Genomic DNA, 7,647 nt, shown 5'->3' with positions numbered 1-7,647 from the left:
GTCCCCTCGTCCAGGTCATTGATGAACAAACTGAACAAGACTGGGCCGAGTACTGAGCCCTGGGGAACTCCACTAACTACCAGCCTCCAACTAGACTCTGCCCCACCGATCAGAACCCTCTGAGCCCTGTCGTTCAGCCAGTTCTCAATCCACCTCACTGTCCACTCATCCAACCCACACTTCTTGAGCTTCCCTATGAGGATGTTATGGGAGACAGTGTCAAAAGCCTTGCTGAGGTCAAGCTAGACAACATCCACCTCTCTTCCCTTGTCTACCCAGCCGGTCATGCCATCATAGAAGGCTATCAGATTGGTCAGGCATGATTTCCCCTTGGTGAATCCGTGCTGGGTACTCCTGATGATCTTCTTTTCATCTACTTGCTTGGAGAGGACACCCAGAATGAGTTGTTCCATCACCTTTCCAGGGACAGAGGTGAGACTAACCAGCCTGTAGTTCCCTGGGTCCTCCTTCTTGCCCTTTTTGAAGACTGGAGTAAAAGAGGAGCATGTCGCCATTCTCTTTTACCTTGAGAAGCAACGTTCCTGTGTTCAAATTAAGAGTTTAGTATAGGATTTTGGAGAAAGTAACTCTCAGAATGCCCATTACAGGGGAATCTGGTTGAACACCATTTTCAGTGTCTTCACCTTACACATTCAGCAGACAAAAGCAGAGTATGCCATGGTGTCTAATAACAAAAATAGGATACCTCACAGTGTGTTTTTTTAAATTTGCAATACAGGTAATAAGTTGTTGCAGAAATTCAGAGCTCTTTCTGTATGTTATACTTTTACCTGCAATGAAGGCGAAAGGGATACAGTTGTGGAGGGTGTTTTAAGTGCAAGTGATTTAGTTGATTTATGTTTAGCAGGGAAGATGGCATTAATAAGCTCATCAGAGAACCAAACAGAATTACTCACGTACATAAAATTACTCAAGTATATAAGCATTTGTATGGTTATAGTTGATACCAAGGTATACATGAAACTTTCTCAGAAAATATCTTGTCTATTATTTCCTTCATCTGTACTTAAGAGGTAAGGGTAGATCCTTTTTCTACACCCATCTCCTAGCATTTATTCTTAGGTACTCCTCTCTTTTTGTTTCTTGCCTCTGCAGTTCAGTTTCATAAACTGATTTCCCACCTTTCCCTTTGTTTTTGGAAAGATACAAAAGTTTCCTTGAGAACTTTCTGTTCTGTCTTTTGAAAATTCCCTTCTAACTCATGGAGTATTTGGTGAGTCCAACTACGAGCATTTATTTGCTACTTGAAACATTTTTTTATTAGAGGAGAGCATGTTCATTTTCATCTGGACCAACAGTTAGTCGGTGTACCAGTACAATAAAAATATTTTATGTTCTAACAAGATGTAGCTTTTTAGCCTAGATGTCAACTGAAAAATTCACAGCTTTGGTTTTCTGTACAGAGGTAATAATCTAATGACATTTTGATTTGGTATTTATATTGTCTCTACCTAAATCCTCCTTTGCAATTAAGTTGTAATAGTCTCCCAAGCCTGGGTTATGTATGCAATTTAGGATTTTGGTGACATGACAGGTTTATTTTGAAGTAGAAAACATTGAATTAGGAGTTTGGAGATAACATACAAGTGCATACAAAAAGCCGCTAGCTACCTCAACATGGTTCATTATTTCCAAGTAATAGGTATTCCTCTGAAATGGCTGTACAACAGACATCTCTCAGTCCTGTGCAGGACCAGCTCACCCTATAAATTCTGAACCACTGCCACATTTATCCACCCGAGAGTGCTGAAGGAGCTGGTAGAGGAGCTTGCCAAGCCACTCTCCATCATTTATCAGCAGTCTTGGATAACAGGAAAGGTCCCAGATGACTGGAGGTTAGTAAATGTGACACCCATCTACAAGAAGGGCCAGAAGGAGGATCCGGGGAACTACAGGCCTGCCAGCCTGACCTCAGTACCAGGGAAGGTTATGAAGCGATTCATCCTGAGTATGCTCACCAGGCATGTGCAGGACAATCAGGGGAACAGGCCCAGCCAGCATGGGTTCATGAAAGGCAGGTCCTGCCTGACCAACCTGATTTCCTTCTATGACCAGGTGGCCCACCTAATTGGATGAGGGAAAGGCTGTGGATGTTATCTCCCTGGACTTTAGAAAAGCCTTTGACACTGTCTTCCGCAGCATTCTCCTGGAGAAGCTGGCGGCTCATGGCTTGGATGGGTAAAACTGGCTGGAAGGCCAAGCCCAGAGAGTTGTGGTGAATGGAGTTAAATCCAGTTGCTGGCAACTGGACAAGAGGAAATGGCCTCAAGTTGTTTCAGAGAAGGTTTAGATTGGATATTAGGAAAACTTTCTTTATTGAAAGAGTGGCCAAACATTGGAACAGGCTGCCCAGAGAGGTGGTGGTGTCATCATCCCTGGAGGTGCTAAAAACATGTAGACATGGCATTTTGGGACACAGTTTAGTAGGCATGGTGGTGTTGTGTTGACTGCTGGACTTGGTGATCTTAGAGGTCTTTTCCAACCTTAATGATTCTATGGTTCTATGAATTAAGGTATGTTCCTCTAAGAAGGTGACACAGCCAAAAGCCCAGCTGAAGTGCTTCTACACCAAGGCACACAGCATGGGCAACACACAGGAGGAGCTTGCACTGCTGGAACATGTCCAGAGGAGAGCAACCAAGCTGGTGAGGGGTCTGGAGCAGAAGTCATACGAGGAGCAGCTAAGGGAACTGGGGTTGTTTAGCCTGGAGAAGAGGAGGCTGAGGGGAGACCTGATCGCCCTCTACAATTTCCTGAAAGGAGGCTGTAGTGAGGTGGGTGTTAGCCTCTTCTCCTAGGTAATGGGCGATAGGATGAGGGGTAATGGCCTCAAGTTGTGCCAGGGCAGGTTTAGATTAGACATTAGGAAAAATTTTATCAATGGAAGGGTTGCCAAGCACTGGAACGGGCTGCCCAAGGGAGGTGGTTGAGTCCCCATCCCTGGAGGTATTTAAAAGACGGGTAGATGAGGTACTTAGGGACATGGTTTAGCGGTGGGATGGCAGTGTTAGGTTAATGGTTAGACTTGATGATCTTAAAGGTCTTTTCCAACGTAAACGATTCTATGATTCTATGATTGTGATATTTGGACTGGGAGGCATCTAATATTGCTGACATGTAGGACAGCCCTTATCTATTATTTTAGAAATACAGTTTAAGAACACATGGAGCCTCTAAAAAGCTGAAACACAGACTAAGATGATCGTCTGCAGAATATGATCCAGGACATAGTACTGCTGAGGCACTTACACTTTGTGGATGATTATTCTGGGGCCAGAGGAAAGCTCTGCAAGGCTGGGACTCCCATGTTGCATCATTTGCTGACAGAAGCCTCCTTCTCTCTTCTTGAGCCAAGGCACAGCATTTATATAGAGTGGTTCTCCTCTATGCAAAAATCCCAGCTGACCACTGTGTCAGGTGGGTTACCATCTCTGCAGACTGGGTATAGAGAATAACATGAAGCTGGAATTTCCAGAATCTGTTCTGCCTAAAAAGCTAACTGGTCGTGGCCTTCTGCATAGCCCCCTTGAGCTGGGGGCTCTGCATGGGGCCAGGTGAATTCACTGAGATTTCAGAAGCGAGAACCTTTGGGCTGCTGGGAAGTTTTTAAAGGAGAAATCTCTAACTTGTTGACCTTGGTGGGCACAACTCTCGAGTGACCATGTGGGTTATCTCCTGTATCTTCCAAACAGTGCTGGCATCTCTTGCTGAGATTTTATGCTCAGAGGAATAGGAAGTGACTTGCCTAGTGACCAGCTGGAAGCTGATGGCTTTGATTAGTTTATACACCACTTTTAAATCCTTTGCTTGTGTTGTGTTGTACTGAGTCATGCCGGTGAGCTTCTGCTGCCGTTGCCTTGCAATACTCTTTATGTACGTCCTGGTAACAGACTTCCAATGTGAGCTGCTACCCGCTCACCACATGGTGCAACACCAGTCGCAGAAGCCACAAGTAGTTTGCAAGACTAATGGAGCGTATTTGCAAAAAGGTACATAGGCGAGAAGTCAGGATGATGACCGCTGACACATTCCTGTGTAAAGAGGAAGGCACACTAACACACAAAAAGGGCAACAGCATCTTGAGCTGTAAAGGCCAGGTTGTGACACAGTTCAGAACATCATGGAATACAGTTGGTGAACCAACACATTAGCCTGGAATGAGAAGGTGTGTACACAAGTATTTCCCTAAAGTTGCGGGACCTAACTAAAAAAAAAGAAGACTGAAATGCCCTTGTTGACATTAGATTTATGCTGCATAGGGCTGTATCGTGTAGATGTCACTTCACTGACTCATGACAGATAGCTTTAGTCTGGAAAATGAGCTTATTCGTGTAGCCAAGCTTGTTCATTTTTGCATACCAGATTACTTAAATATTGTATATTTCAAAGTGTATCAAAAATGTCTGTTTCAAAGCAGCCTGTATCAGCAGCAGGCCAGAAGTCAGCGGAGAGGCAGGCAGGCTTTTTCTACTAAACTGATATGTCATGAAGCTTGCGTCGTTGATACTTGTATAATTCCCTCATTAGAAATTAGTAGTAAAGGATCATTTCTGCAATACAAGGAAGGGCTCCAAGCTGACCTCAGCGAAGGACCAAATATTATTTTTACTCTCATAATTGCATTTAACTTCCACAGAATAGCTGAAATGAAGTAGAATGATGCAGGGTTCTGGATCTTGCTCAGCACTGAACAGAGATGAGGATGGCAAAAAATGGCTGCAAAGATTCTCAGACAGAGCTGGAAATCTACCATGAATATTAAAAGACGGATTTACAACATGATCATCGCATTGCACTCGCACGCAGGTTGATGCATGTTTGACACGTCACTACTCCTTTGGCCAGAATACTCAAAGTAGTTGGCAATTGACTACTAAGGAGAAAAACCCCTTTGATAGGGGAGGATCTGTGCCATTTTCCCCTCTGTACTGACATTTGCAATGCTTCACAAATAATAGTAAAAATGCATTTCAGGAAACTTTGTAAGTCATACACAAATAGGGTGCCTTCCTTCCTGTGCAGAGTCAGCAAGCGTGCCAGGACACAGAAGCTTTCAAAGCAGGAATCATATGGGGCCTAAGTGCTGCCTAGGCTTCGCGCTGTCCTTTGGCCAGGAATGAGGACCTTAAACAGTGTGGAGATACCTGAGTGAGTAAACAGTTTGCACTTATTGAAACTATTGATGCTGCTTCTATTTGTGTTTACAAAGATGGTTCAAAAGTACCATCGAATGTAGATTCACGTATTTGTTTACCATATTCAGGTATGGCCTAACTCTAAGAAATAGAGATGAAGAAAGGTATCTGGTTTTATTAGTTTCTAAAAACCCCTCACAATATGTGGTACCAGTAATGACAGAAATGAGAGACAAGATTACACTGGCATCTTTTCTGCCCAAAATGTTAATGTCAGAATCATGAGTAATCAAATGGCTACATTAATTATCTAATCTGTTCCCTGTATTTGTGTATTGCTTGAAATGTATTTATACTGCTTCTGTCTCCACAGGATTTGTGAACATTTGCTTTAGGAACTGCTCCTACACATTCTGTACGTGCAAGTGGGCCTTACTGGTATGCGTCATTCCACCGATTTCAGCAGAACTGTGGCAGAGAGGGGCAGGTTTCTGGAGCATAGCATGGATTTATGCGAGATGCTTGAGCCAGCGCAGGTACCCTGCTGATGTGTTACTGCGTCCTTTTGCTGTTGTGAACATGCCTTGCTTTTGTCACTGCTGAGCAGCTGCACCCGTGTGCAGTATTATCCAGACTGTATTGTTTCCAGTATCCAACTTCTTCTCAAGGCTGGCTTATGGCTTTCTTTGAGGCATTGCAATTCTCCCATAAAATCATAGTCCCAGATTAGAGGAGTCTGATGCAGGCAGGAGGCTGGAATCTACAAGCATAAGTCAATGCCAGGCTCTCAATAGCAGCTTCTTGGCATGGGCTCAAGCCTGCATAAACTAACTGCTGAATGATCAAAGAAAATGGATATTTAAGAACAGTGGACTTTCTGTTTGTGGATGTATGTCTGTGTGTGCTTAGCATGTACCACATACCTAATGATAGAAATAATGTGATAAAATGAAGAATCATGTAATTAAAATCCCAGTCCCTCGGTGGTGCTGCTGACTGACTTCATTTCCCCGGTAAGAACTCTAAGTAGATCTTTGAGGAAGCCTACCATGCCAAACATTGTGTCGTGCTTACTCCTGTACTTGTCCTTCATGTGGTACTCCCTTTGACGTCAGTGGAAACGACATATGAGACCGCAGAGGAATCAGGCTGAATTGGGGTGGTTTTTTTGCAGTAAGATTAAGTGGAAGGAAGCCTTCTGAAATGCACAGAGGTCTTATTCCTTCCTACAACATAAAGGGATATTTTCTGCTTTATTCTTTGAGGATTCTTACCTATATGGGTTTGTGTATCTGTGTGTTTATAAGAGACTGTCAATACACTCGGACAGCATGATCAGCAGATTTAAAAGTGATTCCTGGAAAGTATCTATAATGAGCAAACAAAGAATTCCTAATAAATTTCTAACATGTGCATTCCCATTTGCTGTTCTACATCACATTCACCACAGCCACTTCTAAACAACAAATGTGCATACAGTTTTGCCTTCACATTTCCATTTTGTGGTCGCTAAATCATCTTGAGTAGAGGCATGCAAATGTGAGGGGACACAAACTGTGTTAATCAGTAATAAGCCTTAAATATTTTCTGCTTATACACAAAGAGGTCTGAGAAATGCCTTTAATTTTTATAAGCAATTTCCCAGCTGGTTCCTTTTGCTATTAGCAACACCAACCACGTTGTATGAATAAACTCTCCCCCCCCCCCACCTTAATAAATAAAAACAAATGACACACATTTTACAATGTTGAATGTAAATGATGGAGTCATTCTGGTGGTGTTATTCTAGATTTACAAGGACCTCACCAGCAACAGAATTTGGACCTCTGTGGCTGAATCACAATGAAATAAAATTAAAAGCTTATTTGAATGAACCGTCTTAATAAGAAAACGGGATGAACTAATACTACAGGTACGATGTCACTCCCATACCAAAATCTGCTCAGAGCAAGAGGACACAGAGAAGCATTCAAAAAGGGTCATCTGCAAACCCACTTGTGGACGAGTTGCTTCACGGGGGCCGACAGCCCTGCTGGAGCCCAGGGACGAGGCGAGGCGGCACACGGCCGAATTCGGCCCTTTGCCAAGGGGTTGTCAGGGTCTGCGCTCTCCTGCCTCCCGATGAAACACCGGAGCGTTGAGCAATATTAAAACATCTAAAATATGGGATTGCTCAATTTTATTCTCGCAAGTCCACCCCCGGGCGCGGTAGCTGAGCCGCTCTCGCTCCAAGTACGCGTTTCCTAAATGCTACCAATACGCGCACGGCTCTACCTGCCCTCTTCTCCCAAAGCGGTCAGAAAAAAACACGCTATCAAGTAGTAAGCATTAACGCCCTCGTCCCCCTGCGGCGTGACCGCAACACACACACACACACACGCACACACACACACACACACACCCCCGGCTAAGTGCGTTGATCTCCGCCTCCAAAGCCCCGTTAGTCCCTTCCAAAACCCGGCACCTACGGTCCAGCGCTGGCGGCGCGGCG

The 7,647-nt window shown here is 44.0% G+C and overlaps 1 protein-coding gene across 1 annotated transcript in view; it reads left to right on the top strand.

The window, feature by feature from the left end:
- LOC104123327 (carbonic anhydrase 2) overlaps positions 1 to 7,647 on the top strand; it is a 72,041-nt gene that overhangs the window by 46,257 nt on the left and 18,137 nt on the right. The window lies entirely within an intron of this gene.

The sequence above is a fragment of the Egretta garzetta genome, unplaced genomic scaffold, assembly GCF_000687185.1.
Source record: "Egretta garzetta isolate BGI_Z169 unplaced genomic scaffold, ASM68718v1 scaffold453, whole genome shotgun sequence".
Classification (NCBI taxonomy): Eukaryota; Metazoa; Chordata; class Aves; order Pelecaniformes; family Ardeidae; genus Egretta; species Egretta garzetta.
Note: the sequence above shows the minus strand (reverse complement) of the source record. Positions and strands in the feature narration are given on the sequence as shown.